Source organism: Symphalangus syndactylus, chromosome 2 (genome assembly GCF_028878055.3).
Source record: "Symphalangus syndactylus isolate Jambi chromosome 2, NHGRI_mSymSyn1-v2.1_pri, whole genome shotgun sequence".
Classification (NCBI taxonomy): domain Eukaryota; kingdom Metazoa; phylum Chordata; class Mammalia; order Primates; family Hylobatidae; genus Symphalangus; species Symphalangus syndactylus.
In genome coordinates, this window is record NC_072424.2 from 24,943,228 (window position 1) to 24,957,850 (window position 14,623).

Here is a 14,623-nt window from a genome sequence, read left to right on the forward strand (position 1 = left end):
CTGGCTCCTTTGCATTCTCCAGCCTCAGCTTACACGCCTGGCGGCATTTCTCTTCAGAGAGGAGGTCTATTCTTTTCTATCTCAACATCCTTTTTAGTAATCCCCCATTATGTGGTTAATTTATGTATTGCCTGTCCCTTTCCCTGGCCTTGCAGGATTCAGGGAACGTCAGGCTTGTCTGACTTGCACAAGCCCCTCCCTCAGTGCTCAGTGTCTAAGCACAAGGTGGGTGCTCAGTGGATGTCTGATGATTCCATGACTGGCTGAAGGAGGACAGGCAGCAGGAAGCAGAGCTGGAAGCTGCTGCAAGAGGAGTGGGACCTGCCAGAGGTGACCATTCCTGGAGGGGCAGGGACGCAGAGTCAGTAGCAAGGGGCTAGCTGGCAGAGAGGGGACTAGGCAAGAGGCAGCCTCTGCAGATCTGCTTCCAGGGTGCCCAGCCTTTCTGTTGGCATCTTACCCTCCACTGGCAAACCCTGTGTGGGGTTAGAGTGGGTGGATGTGGGCTTTGATGCCTTCATTTTATTTGGGTTGGTTGGGCTGGGGACACCAGCTTCTTACGCATTTCGCTCTTTCCTTCTTTTTGCACATCTATGCAACAGCAATAAAGCTATGCGTGGTTATTCCCCAGCCCGCCACATTTTTTCAACTATTCTGAGATCATGTCAGGAAAGCATGATAAGAGACATGATGAGGCCAGGCGTGGTGGCTCACGCCTATAATCCCAGCACTTTGGGAGGCCGAGGCAGGTGGATTGTCCGAGCTCAAGAGTTCGAGACCAGCCTGGGCAACACAGTGAAACCCAGTCTCTATTAAAATACAAAAATTAGTCAGGCATGGCAGCATGTGCCTGTAATCCCTGCTACTCGAGAGGCTGAGACAGGAGAATCACTTGAACCTGGGAGGCAGAGGTTACAGTGAGCTGAGATGGTGCCACTGCACTCCAGCCTGGGTGAGAGAGCAAGATTCCATCTCAAAAAAAAAAGATATGATGAAACACAGAAAAGAAAGATATTACAGCATGCACATACAGACATATAAACGTGTGCAAATCATACATGTTCAAAATAATACATATTATTATTTAATATGTATGCTTTATTTACACAAAGGTGACCAGTAGAAGAATTAAGAACTGATTTAGCTGTCTTGGGAAGAAGGATGGAGGAGAGGCGGGTGAGTTTTTGAGTGAGCTGAGTCTTCATTTATCCCGGTAGAAGGTCAGTAGATAAAGTGCATAGTTGGTAAAGCAAGAAGTGGTGGTAGAAGCACATTATTTGGAGATGTGGAGGTGATCACCAGAACTAAAAACAGAAACAATTTTAACATTTAAAAAGAAGTTACCTCTGGGTTTGAGAGAGGAGGATTATTTTTCATTATGAGCCAGTTAGTGCTACTTATTTTTAAAATTATGTGTACATATAACTTTGGTACAAAATTTACACTTAAAAAGTATGCAATTCTGTGGTTTTGATAAATTTTTAAAATATTTTATATTTTCTAAAATATTAATACACGTATTTTGTTTCCTCCAAAAGATAAGGACAAGTGAAACTGCAGCAGGAAGAAGGGGACAAGTTAGAAGGAATAAATGCCACTTAAAAATCTGGAAAACAGGCTGGATACAGTGGCTTACGCCTGTAATCCCAGCATTTTGGAAGACCGAGGCGGGTGGATCACGATGTCAGGATATTGAGACCAGCCCGGCCAACATGGTGAAACCCCGTCTCTACTAAAAATACAAAAATTAGCTGGGTGTGGTGGCACACGCCTGTAGTCCCAGCTACTCGGGAGGCTGAGGCAGGAGAATCGCTTGAACCTGGGAGGCAGAGTTTACAGTAAGCTGAGATCGTACCACTGCACTCCAGCCTGGCGACAGAGCAAGACTCTGTCTCAAAAAAAAAAAAAAAAAAAAAAAAAAAAAAAAAAAAATCTAGAAAACAGGCCAGATACAGTGGCTTACACCTAAAATTCCAGCACTTTGGTAGGTCAAAGTGGGTGGAGCACTTGAGCCCAAGAGTTTGAGACCAGCCTGGGCAACACAGTGAGCCCTCATCTCTCTATATATAAAAAAAAAATCTGGAAAACTAGTTAAGACTGTGTAACTATGCATGCTGTGCCTCTCCCAGGCTTTTCGGGCTAGCTGCATGGACTGTTGCTTTTTCTGGCATGTTCTCTCCAGTTCCACTCCATTCTGTGTTTCTAGGAGTAACTCAGATCCTGGTCAGCCATGCAACCCCAGCATCTTTCTTCACCATGCAATTGTGGGTAGACAGAATTAATCACAGAGAAACCCACATTGCCCTGAGCAGCGTCAGTAAACAGGACATGAAAATCAAAAGGTCCCGGAGATGTCCAAGTCCCTTCAGCAGAGTGTCCTTCCTTGCAGAGCTGAGGGCGGTGCAGATGGGGAGCTCAGGGTCTTCCTTGGGGCACCTTCTCCATGTAGCCCCACGTTGTCATCTTCCTGCAGTCTCTCTGAGTCCTGCAGACATCGCTGCCATTTCTCTGCATTCTTGCTTGGCTCCTGGACTGTCTGAATTCCACATGGCACTCCTCGAAGCTTTAGACAGAAGGGAGAAGGAGCGACTCCAGTTTCTCCTTTAGCCGGGAGCCATCTCCCCCTCCGCTACTGCCCTTTCCCTCTTCTCCCGCGGGTCACTCAGCTCTGGGAGCTCCGCTTCTCTGTCAGCCCCTCCCTGCAAGGCCCTTCCTGGGCACTGGGTTCTGCCACATCCCCGCTCCTGACTGCTGGGCCTTGCAAGGCCATGTCTGCAGACATTGTAATTCAGTCTTTACAGGTGTGACTATAAAATCATGTGACTGTTAATTTCATTTTTTGAAATAGGGTCTTACTTTGTCACCCCACTGGAGTGCAGTGGCGCAATCTCTGCTCACTGTAGTCTCGACGTCCTGGGGTCAAGTGCTATGCCTGCCTCAGCCCTCTGAGTAGCCAGGACTATAGGCATGCACCACCATGCCTGGCTAAGTTTTGTATTTTTTTGTAGAGAGGGGGTCTTACCATGTTACCCAGGCTGGTCTTGAACTTCTGAGCTCAAGTGATCCGCCTCGCAAAGTGCTAGGATTACAGGTGTGAGCCACCACACCCGGCCTGACTTCCAATGTCCCCTTGGAAGCTCTCAGGCCCTTTGGAAAACTCAGGAATTCCAGTCACGCTGCCATGAATCCTGTGGGGATCCACTTTCAGATCCCATGTACCAGTAGCTCCTTGGTGCCAATCTTCAGGCTTCAAGCACAAACATGAGTCCTTTGGGGGCTACAGCCTGCTTCTCTCATAAAGGCCACAGCTTGGAAACCACGCATGCTCAAGAAGGGGGGTTAGCTTGCTCGTGTGGGTGTGATGGTCCTCTGTGAGTGTCCTTGCCTGAGACTGGAAGCAAGGCCGGCCTTCCCAGCACTCGGTCTTTGCATAACCCAATGTGTGTGCTTTCTGTGGTGTGAGCCCGGGCGGGTCAGTGGTCCCAAGGCTCAGTGGGGAAGAGGCCATGGTGCTTTGACAAAACATGGAGTCATCACCCCTGTGGCCCCTGCTCCTTTCCTTTTCCCTCTCCTGTTTCCTTGACTGTCCTTAAGGAAACTCTCACCCTCTATTTGTCCTCCGCAGTCTTGTCTTTCTGTCCTTCGGCGGCAGGGAAAGGACGCAGTCGGCATTTCCACAAACAGCTCAATGCCCGGGCTTTGCCAAGGGGCTTTCTCTTATCTCTCGGCTCTCCTTTCTCAGAATGACGTTCAGGGCCGGTTTCAATTTGGGGATTAATCTAACCAAAGTACAGAATCTACTTCTCTGCATGGAGAATGCGCTCCAGTCTTGTTTATCTGTCCTCCTCTCAACCCCTCCCTGTTGCACCCTAATCTTTGGAGCTTAAAAGGCTTAAAATGCTTCTTAGGCATGGGATAGTTCTTATACAGCAACTATTGATGAGCTAAACAGAAATGACTTCGAAACTTAGTGTGTGAATTTTCCTCTGTGACCGTGTTGCTGCAAGTCAAGCAAAAGGGGAAGGAAAGAGTCGTCCTGTTGTCTCATTTTGTCAGATATCTTCTTCCTGGGAAAAGGGTGATCATCAGGATGTTCAAATCTGGAACCTTGACTCTGCCTTTGAGGCAGCCATGCAGAGCCAGTCCCCTCCCTTCACTCGCTCAGCTGATAAGATGGTGACAATCAGCACAGTGGCCTCACCCCAGCACAGCCTAAGCCCAGGGACTCTGAGCTTACCCTTACAGGAGGAGTTATTTCCTTCCACATCATCCCACTGTTTCCACTGATTCACAGCAAAATGTCATAATATAATGTAAATGTCAGGTATTATTATTATTGGAGCAGAATCTTTTTTTTTTCAAGACAGGGTCTCACTCTGTTGCCCAGGCCAGCGTTCAGTGGGGGTGATCACAGCTCACTGCAATCTCGACCTCCTGCCTCAGCCTCCTGAGTAGCTGGGACTACAGGCACACACCACCATATCCACCTAACTTTTTTGATTTTTAGTAGAGATGGGGTCTCACTCTGTTGCCCAGGCTAGTCTTGAACTCCTGAGCTCAAGCAATGCTTCTGCCTCAGCCTTCCTAAGTGTTGGGATTACAGATGTGAGCCACTGCATTTGGCCCCAAGTTGCCCCTTACAGTTTGAAAACTGCTTTCACATACATTATTTCATTTGCTGCTCAGCACAGCCCAGTCAGGTAGGTACAAAGATTCCCATTTGCCAGATGAGGAAACTGAGGCTGATAGAGGGGAAATGACTTGCCCAAGGGATCTAGTTACCAAGCTATTGTGTTAGGATTTGACCCCAAGGTTTTGAATCCTCAGCCCTCCTGTGACCCATTCCCGGTCCAGCTGCTTCTGGTAGTGATGGGCAAAGTTGCAAGGTAGAGGTGAGTGGTGATGGTGGGCAACCGTGGGCAAGGTGCAAGCACTTGGCAGTATCAAGAAAAGTAACCTCCATGATTCATTCTCAAATCAAATTAGTTGCAGGCTCCATTCAATAGGATGGGAAGGGAAAGGACCCAAAAGGTATCTGAGTTGAAATGCACATGTGAAGAACATCTACCTTGTGAGTTGGGGAATTAGAATCCAGTGACATTCAAATCATGTTGGGTATGTTAAGCTTACCATGCACATGGGAAGGGGGCTGGAGAATGAAGGACAAAGCTAGATGATTGAGAGAGTGTGGATCCTTCTTCGGGAAACAGAGGTTGGGCCTCTCTTGATAATTCCATGCCTTTCCCCTCACTCTGCATTTAGACAGGCTGAGCTGGACAAAGAAGGAGAATCTATGAAATGCTATCTTGTCCTGGTAGCCTTCATCAAAGCTGATTTCAGAGAGAAGATGCAGAAGCACAAGTTTTGAGGCTGGAAACCTTTGAGGCTGACATTAGCTTCTGAAACTATTGCTTGCATTGTTGAGGAAACAGTACATATCCCATGCTTTCTTTTGAAATGTTTGTATATTGTACTTACGTGGAAAGACAAAATTGGCATGAGGTGAAAAGAAAGGAATTTAGTAATCGGAAGAGAGGCCAGGACATATTTATGGAAATCTGTGGATAATTTTCCTGAGTTTTGGAGGAACGAGGCCCCAGGCTGTCTCCTCTAAATCACCCGAGGAACATGTGATATCTACTCAGGGACTCCTGGAATACCCAGTGGTGTCCTAATGAAATAATAATGGGCACATTCCCCCCTCCTCAGCATGTCTAGAGGGAAGACTTACCATTCCCCCAGACAGGGATTAGACCTAATAAATTACACTTCAGGACGTAGGATACACACACAACGTCAGGGCTGCGTACACACATGGATGGCCCTGAGCACAGAAAATCCATCATCCTCAGCTTAGACACACAGCAGGCGCCAAGCAGCAGGAAGTGGCCTGGAATATGTCCCAGTGAAGTAGTTCATGGAGTAGAGAAGGAAATGCCAGCAGTAATGTGGAGGATATTTACCTCTGGGGGATTCCGTGGCCAGAGAGACTTGGGCACTGCATCTGGGAACCGCTGCCATCTTCCTAAGAGCCTTTTGGCCATCCTTGGGTCTACACAAGGGCTTCTCAACCTTGGCACTGTTGACACTTTAGGCCAAACAATTCTTCCACCAGGGCCCAACTCTGTATGGGACTAAGAGCTTGGCTTGGGGTCTAACTGATCTGTGTTCAAATTCCTGCTGTGGGTCCTGGTGAAAAAGTCACACACACACACTGGCTGTTAGATCTTTGGTAAGTTGCTTACTTCTCTAAGTCTCAGTTTTTGCATGGAGGAAATGGAGACAACAGTGATCCTTTCCTGGAAGAGTTGCTTGGAGGAAAACATGAGATGATGCCTACAAAATGCTTAGCACGTCCCAGGTGCAATGAATAGTGACCCTTGGTTATATATCAAGGTGTGAGACACAGGGCTGATCTGCAGGGAACTTTGAGTCTCATTTCATTAGACACTAGGAGAAGTCAAAGATAGAACCATTTGCAAATCTTCAATGCCAAAGAGGGGCTAGAAGGCCTCAGAGGAGAGGAGGAAGCATTGGGTGGCAGGTGGTGCTCACCACAGAGGTGGGACGGAGGAAGCTGCGGGAACAATTGGCTCATAATCATCTCCATTTACACTGCACTTGATCTACAAAACTCTTCCTCATCTGTTGCCTCATTTGATCCTTACAGCACAGTAGGGCAGACCCCAAGAGACCCCTTTCTTTTCCCTATGACCAGGAAAAAGAGGCTCTCGAATTCTAAGCCGGGTTTTCTAACTCCAAATTCACTCCAGTTTTCAAAGAATTAGAGTATGGTTAAAAAAAAAAAGTACTTAATACTATTATGATAATAGCTACCATTTGTTGCAGGCTGCAATGTACCAGGCGCTATTCTAAAAGCCTTGAAGACATCACTGCATTTCACTGTCTGCAGGGCCCTACCAGGGAGGCCCTCTTACCATCTGCTCTTTGCAGTTAGGGAAGCGGAAGCTCAGAAAGATTAAGACACTTGCTCAAGGGGGCAAAGCTGGGATTTGAATCAAGATGGATCTGGCTTCAAATCTGAATGTCTGACCTCTGATATTCTACCTGCCCCTCCAAAGAGAATCACCTCAGAGCTCCCTGTCCCCTTTCTCCCCATGGCCCAGTGCTGTTTGTATAGGTTGGGTGATGGTGGGAACAGAGGAGAGAGGAATGAGTGTCTTTATGCCTTCAACTCGGACAAGACCTGCCAACTCCAAGGCTTCCTGAGGATGAACCAAGAAGTAGGTGTTAGCCGAGTGTGGGGTCCAGGGTCAGTGAGCACCCCATTCAGTGGGGAACCCCGAGGGGTGCCTGCTGCCACCTACCTCCTCCTAGCCCTACATAAGGTCACTTTGCTAATGTGTCTTCCCAGTGGGGTCAGAAGTAAAAGCTCCCATGGGTCTCTGAGCTTCCAAACAGCAACTTGGGGCTGTGTGATCCTCCAGCTAGGTCTGGGTCTCTCTAACTAAGAGCAGGCTCCTTGGGGAGCATGTCCATTTGGGCTTTGCACCCCCAGCTCGCAGCAGTGTTCTAGGCCCAGAGAAAGCTCTCAGTGAATGTTCCTGGAATAAATGAGTGAATCCCTGAATGAATGAATGGTGGTCTTTTATTTCATAGCATTCCTGGCCTCACTTGTGCTCAGGATCCAGGGATAGAACAGCATCAGAGGTCCCTGTGCACCATCCTCCAAAGGCCTGTGTGACCTGAGATACCTCTTCATAGTACTCTTTATACTACTGCTACCTGAGATTTGTCCTGAGACGCTAAGACGCATCATCGTACCTTCATGCCAATGGCTTCAAGAGACCACTGTGCAAATCTCATGTCCCCTCCCCTGCCATGAACCCTTTAAGCTCCTACTCCTGGAGCAGGGGATCCTGGGAGCAGAAGTCCCTTCCTGCCACTCCACCCTTGCCCTCTCTCTCTCAGGGGCTTCTTTAGAGTGGGTGGGGAGGTGGGGACAAGTGGGCATGTCCCTCAGTTACACTTTCAACAAGGAGAGCCACTCACCTCCACTGGGGCCATCTCCAGCTCCTCATCAGTTGGGAGGAGAATGATGTCACAGGGGTGTTTTTACCTTTCCTATTAAGATGTTTTGGGATGAGAAGAATATCTGAGTAAATATAGGAATCAGAGAAATTCTCTCCATATCCTATTTATTCCCAGGAAGGGGACAAGGAGATGAAAGGACAGGAGCCCTGAGAAGAGTCAGTGGCTTCCTGAGGATGACTCATCTCTGGGAACAGCTAAGGGAACAGCTCTTTATCTGGGATCAGGCTCTGGGAACTCAGGACTTACGGGCAACTCCTTTACCCGCAGAGCCTCTCCTCAGAAGCTCAGGACCCACACGACAGCCCTTCCCCTTCGAGTCTGAAGCCCAGCCCTGGCATGGGGCTACAGCACAGTAGTTAAGAGTGCAGGCTCTGCAGTCAGACTCCCTGGGTTCAAATGTTGCATCTGCCCCTTAGTAACTGTGAAAGCTGAGGCAAGCTATTTAACGTCTCTGAGCATCAGTCACCCATCTGTAAAATGGGGATGGTTATTCCCTGATAGGTCTTAGTGAGGATGGAGTAAAGTTGGAACATACCTAGAACAGTTCCTGGCACATAATAATTGCTCAGTAAAAGTTAGGTATTATTATGTAGCGCACTTAACTCTTCCACAACACATTGTCTTTCTAGCCTAAACTGGAACCTTCCAGAACCTTCCAGATTTTTAATCTGCTGTTGGCCATCAGTGGTAAAAATTCTCCAAAGATCTCCTCAAAAATAGGCCTGAGGCAAGAAGTCCTTCTCTGTTTACTGGCCATGGCTCAGAGATGTCTCCTTTGGTTTGGTAGAGCATCCCCACCTACAGGTCAAGGGGCCCATAGCACAGGTCCATGTGACCCCTCAGGAATGCCTGCATCATGTAAACTGGTGGAAATGGCAAAGACACAGGAGATCAGACAATGGAACCCTCCAGCCCCTCCCAGAAGAACACACTGATGGACCATGGCCAGCTGCTGTTAATCTATGGATTCCTGAAGCCTCTCCTACTTCATCCCTTACTGGAGGACTTAGACAAAAGAAATGCACCTTGTTGGTTCATATCAGGGTGGATTTTCTCTGTGTCCCTCAGAGGACTTCCCAGAAATCATGTCATTGATGAAAACATGCACTGCCTGTTTAAAATCTTTAAAATGTTAGGTATTGGATAAAAGACAATTCTCATGCACTCAATGCTTGTTATGTGTCCAGTACTAGACTAGACTTTTATATGCATTATTTCATTTGGTTACCACCACAGCCGTGTGAATTAGGTATTCTATTACCTCCACTTTATGGATGAAGGAACCAAGGTTCAGAGAGGTTAAGTATCTTGCCCAAGGTCACGCAGCAAGGAAGTAGTGGAGCTGAGGTTCAAATCCAGGTCTGTTTGACCTTAGAGTCCAAGTGACTTTATTACCCATTAGGAAATGGAGACTTCTAATAAAGGAATTGTCCCTCTGACCTCCCTTCTGATTGTTCGGGTATTTCAGTGAAATATGTACTTTCTTTCTTAGCAACAGGGACATTAGGAGTCCTGTGCATGAGACTTACTGTTCCCTATTACCAAAAAAAATTTTTCCTACTCATTTTAGGTGTTATTGTGAAAAGGATACTTGACCCAGATATGCAGTGTCTTTTGGAATAACCATATCGCAGTGAATGCCTCTTAATTAAGCCATGACCTTCACCCAGTTCGTCTTTTTCCTGAATGTGCTCTTTCTTTTCCTACCCAAACTGCTTTGAGTAAAAGCGAGGCTGGGCCCAGAAAGCATGAACTTTTTTTCTCTCTTTTCTTGCTAATATCTGTAGCTCTAGCTCTGGCTCCAGTCTCCCATTTACAGCTGCCCACAGGAAATTGCATAGATGTCCCAAAGGCTCTCCAACTCCACATGCCTGAAACAAAGCACATTCTCTCCTCGGTGCCCGACTCCACTTCCTGGTGGAGGTGCTGTTATTCTCCCAGCCTGTGGAGCTCAAGGTCAGAGAAACCATTTGGATGGCACCACTTTCTTCAATCTTAATGTGCCAGGAGTCAGCGCGTCCACCAAGCTTTCCTTTCCAGCATCCCTCAGCACCCTGTCCTGAGTTCCAGCCCTCCTACTCAGTCCCTTTGCAATCCACCTGGCACTGGCTGCCAGAGAGATCTTGCCCCCAAAGGACCGTTACCACAGTTATTGCCCAGCAGCCTTTGGCGATTCCCTGTTGCCTACTGCTTTAAGTCAGCCTGAAGTCAAGGGGCTCCATAACCCAGCCTGTCTTTAATTTCCTTCCTTTTCCTATCAGATCTATCTCTCACTCATAATTCAACTTCCTTTACTGCCTCCAGCTAAAATGCTCTCCTCCTTCCTCTATACATCTTTAACCTACCCATGTGCCAAGAGCTGGAAAGGTAAATTAGATCGTATGCCATTTTCCCATTCTGCTTAACTGTTATAACTCCCTGGAGCTGTATTATGAGAATAATTCTGAAATTATATTCATGATCTATGTGAAAGACATCTGTAATTGATTAGTGATGTCTGCCATGTGTAAGGAGGGAAAGAGTGAAGTAAATAGACTCTGGCTAGAGCCAAGTGATAGCAGCCTGCCTCCTCCATGCAGCCTGGGACAATGGCAGCCCTATGGATCACCTTGCCCATGACCAATTTATCATATTAATAATAAACACATGATTGCAATGGGCTCTGAGAAGAAAAATACCTGAGATATCTGCCTTTCAAAAAGCCATGGTGGGGCTGGGCTGGGTGGCTAATGCCTGTAATTCTAGCACTTTGGGAAGCTGAGGCAGGTGGATCGCTTGAGGCCAGGAGTTCAAAACCAGCCTGGCAAACATGGCAAAACCCTGTCTCTACTAAAAATACAAAAATCAGCCGGGCATGATGGCACATGCCTATAGTCCCAGCTACTCAGGAGCCTGAGGCAGGATAATTGCTTGAACCCAGGAGGTGGAGGCTGTAGTGAGCCAAGATTGTGCCACTGCACTCCAGCCTGGGTGACAGAGCAAAACACTGTCTCAAAAAAACAAAACAAAACAAAAAACAAACAAACAAAAAAACAAACCATGGTGAGGAGTCTATTTACCCAGGTTTTTATCACATCTCACCCTGTTCTCTCTCTGCACCAGACAATTAAAAACTTTACTTCTAACAATAATGGCTAGCTTTTATGAGAACTTACTCTGTGCTGGCACCATGCTAAGGCTTGACACATATCATCTCAGTTAATCATTATAGTTTTGCGAAGGAGGAAGGAGGTACACCTAAAAGGCCATTTTGCAGATGAGGAAACCACATTCAGAGCAACGAAGTGACTCCTTCGAGGTCACCTAGGCACTCAATGGTGGGGCCAGGATACACATCCAGGGCCGTTTGATTCCAAACCTTGGCTACTAGACGAATGGGTATTTTTGTTTAGTAGTGTATGGTATTGTTCACTTTTGATGAAGGTGCTAGAAATAGACAGCAAAGTCTCCGAGTGCATAAATTTGTCACACACTTTGTTGTATTTTTCCCTTCCACACCCAAGTACCTAACACAGGCCTGAGTCAGAGTTGATGGAGTCTCTAATGCTCTTTTTGCGGCTGCTCAGGTCCTATCAATTGCTCTTTATTATTTATTTTAACATATTTTCAAGGCTCGAGAAGGAGGATCACATTACATACAGTCTATGGGGAACTGGGCTCAAAATGACTCAGGGATCCCAAAAAGATTGTGTTCCAGCAGGTAAAAATATCCCCCTCTGTGGCTTCATTGAAATTGCCAGCTTTTCCAGATGCAGCAGCAACTTTTGGCCACAAGAGGACAGTAAAGACAAGGCTACCAGGACCAAGTCCGCCCAGCCTCTCCATCCAGGCTTCACAAGCGAGCAGACCTTGCTTTTGACATTGCTGCACACCTTGGCAGCAATTATTGTTTCTTTTATTATGGCCACTGTCATACAATCTTCAGACGAAACGCACCTCAACAGGCTGATGCAAAGATCTAATGACTTCCCTGCAACTTCCAGCATAAACGAAGCTAAAATGGCCATTTATTCATGCATGCATTTGTTCCGCCTGCATTTATTGAGCACCTACTGTATTACAAGCACTGTATTATCTAGGGGAGATGATGGGCAAGTACACCGAGAGCCCTAATACAGGTTTCCAAGAGGCATCGGAAGCACCAGAGGAGGCCCTGTGCTCTAAGAGAGTCAGGAGGGCATCTCTGAGGAGGTGACGTTTGCACAGGGTCTTGGAGAAGGTCTGAGAGCTCACTAAATAGAGATGGCAGGGGCCGGTGTGGGGGCTGAGGCAGGAATCTCAGACAAAGGGAGGGGGGAATGGCAGCCACAGACATCACTGGAGCGGATATGAATCTTTGTACTGCTTGCTGTGGGCTGGAATTTGAAATTTGATGGCTATTTTTGGAATGAGATTCCTGAAACTCTCCCCTGTCTTCTTTGGTCAGGTTTATAACCATCCATGGGAGTGGAGCTCTAGGCTCTGGCTAAAAGGGAGCAATGGGGACCTCCTTTTCTGGAAAGTTCTTGTGATGATAGCCTTCCTGAGCAGATTTGTGGGAGTTTCCAGCCAGGCCATTCAGGATCTTCCTCTGGAGCAAGCCCAAAGAGGCCTGCACAAGGCTGGGCAGCAACATGAGGGGCCCTCCCAGCCCCCTCCTGCACTGGGCTGGAGGCGGGCTGAGGGCCCAGCTCTGTCCTCAGAAAAGCAGCCACAGTCCCCAAGCAGGTAGGTTTCCAGCCCTGCTTCTTCTCCCTGAGCTCTTTTCCCCAAATGGCCCTTTCCCCTTTTCTGCTGCTTAAGCCTTGCCCAGATTCTATGGCGAACAACAGCCATCCTGCCAGCTGACCTGAGTCACTGGGTATAGGAAAGGGCCAGAGCTCACATGGCCATTCAAATCTAGGCTCTGTCTGCATCTTGGCGGTGTGAACTTGGACTTGACACTTAACCTCTCTGGGCCTCTGTTGGCTTGTGGTGAGGTTGACAGAATACAGAGGTAACTGTCTGTATACCTGGGTCCCAAGTGAGGGCCTAAGTTGTGGACTCCAACTTGCATGAGTGTCTTGGGGGCACATTAGGTATGTCGGGGCGCTGGGAGCACCTGGGCAAAGGGCTACAACTTAACCTCCCAAGGACCCCACGGGGGAAGGTGAGTGCCCTCCATCCCTCAGTAGGAAACCCCAGTGGGTGAACAACACCCAGACACTAGTGGGCAAGGCTGTCACTGCTGTTTCCTCTGGTGCTGCCCTTTAACCCACAAAAGCTGGGAGCTGAGAGGCCTGAAATGAACAAAGGAGGAAGTGCCACGTGGGAGCCGGCCCCTGGGGGTGTGAAAGGGACCGTCATGGCCCCTCTCAGCCACCTCTTCACAGAAGGGGCCATTCTCAAAGGGATCCAGAGCCTGGGCGTGCTGGGCCGGTAGAGGGTTTGCCTGGATCGCAGTCAGGGCTGCACCTCTGGCCAGGAGGGTGAGAGAGAGGACATCCACCCAGCAACTGGGGAGCAACTGGGGAGCAAAGTGGACTGGGGTGGCCGAGCCCCAGGAGGAGAGAGTGTCAGAGATGTGTGACAACTGAGAGAAGGCCCTGCTGGGTCCATTCATCATCATCATCATTATCTTCATCATCATCCTCATCATCATCCTCAGGATAAGAGATAAGAATAATAATGAAATAGTAACTTTGATTAACAAGCACCTACCATGCCGCAGACATTTTCCACACACATCTTCACAGCAGTACTTCCAGGTAGGTGGCATCATTGTTACCATCTTACAGATGAAAACACCGAGGCTCAGAGAGTCTCGGCAACTTGCCAGCTTGCTTTCAGCAGCAAGAATCAGGATTCAAATCCGGACGTATCAAACTTCAATCTTTGGCCTCTTTCCAGTTCCACGTTGCCTCCCTGAAAGAATTAGTCACTTTTGATCCAAAAGATTCCCATTATTTTTTTCTTTGACAATGTGGTTACTCTGAGTTAAAGTGACTCTAACTCAGAGGCAGATTCTGAAAACGAACTGATGCTTAAGAGCTAAGCAGTGACAAAAACAGAATCCTGTGTGCAGGAAATAGAGACCAGCCCTGTGCTGTCAGCGTCCCACCACCGCACCTCCCATTCAGTAGCCCAGCAGGCTGGGCCAGATTTGCAAGACCCCCTGTCCCTCCTCATGCTTGCCTGGACAGTGGACATTCCCTTCCCTGCAAGGATGGGACCTCCAGCTCCAGTCCCACTAAAAGCCAGTGACTGAGAGCCAGATACACCTCGTTTCAAGTCCTGATAGTGGCTGTGCGGCCTTGGGCAGGTCTCCTAACCTCTCCAGGTCTCATATGTAAGATAGGGTATAGCCTGGCTTGCAGAAATCTAAGATGCCACAGGTGATAAAATGCACTATTATTTTAAATACCACTGGAAAAAGTAAAAAAAAAAAAAATGTTGTGAATTAAACTAGGATTTAATGCTGACGTGCCATGAATTGTAAGAGTCATCCAAATGTTGGTGATATCAAAATATGAAGTGGAGGCTTGTTTTAGAATTGATAACAAAGCATAATGTTCCCCACATTCAGCCTCAGCACAGGGCCTGGCTCAGA

At 47.7% G+C, this 14,623-nt stretch overlaps 1 long non-coding RNA gene across 1 annotated transcript; it reads right to left on the minus strand.

Annotated features, from left to right (window-relative positions):
• Positions 1-1,120: 1,120 nt before the first annotated feature.
• LOC129462645 (uncharacterized) lies at positions 1,121-10,471 on the minus strand. Its single transcript, XR_008650909.2, has 3 exons — positions 10,401-10,471; positions 8,014-8,085; positions 1,121-1,304 (listed from the first exon to the last, which is right to left on the minus strand). It is a non-coding gene; the product is annotated as an uncharacterized lncRNA (long non-coding RNA).
• Between the last annotated feature and the right edge of the window lie 4,152 nt (positions 10,472-14,623).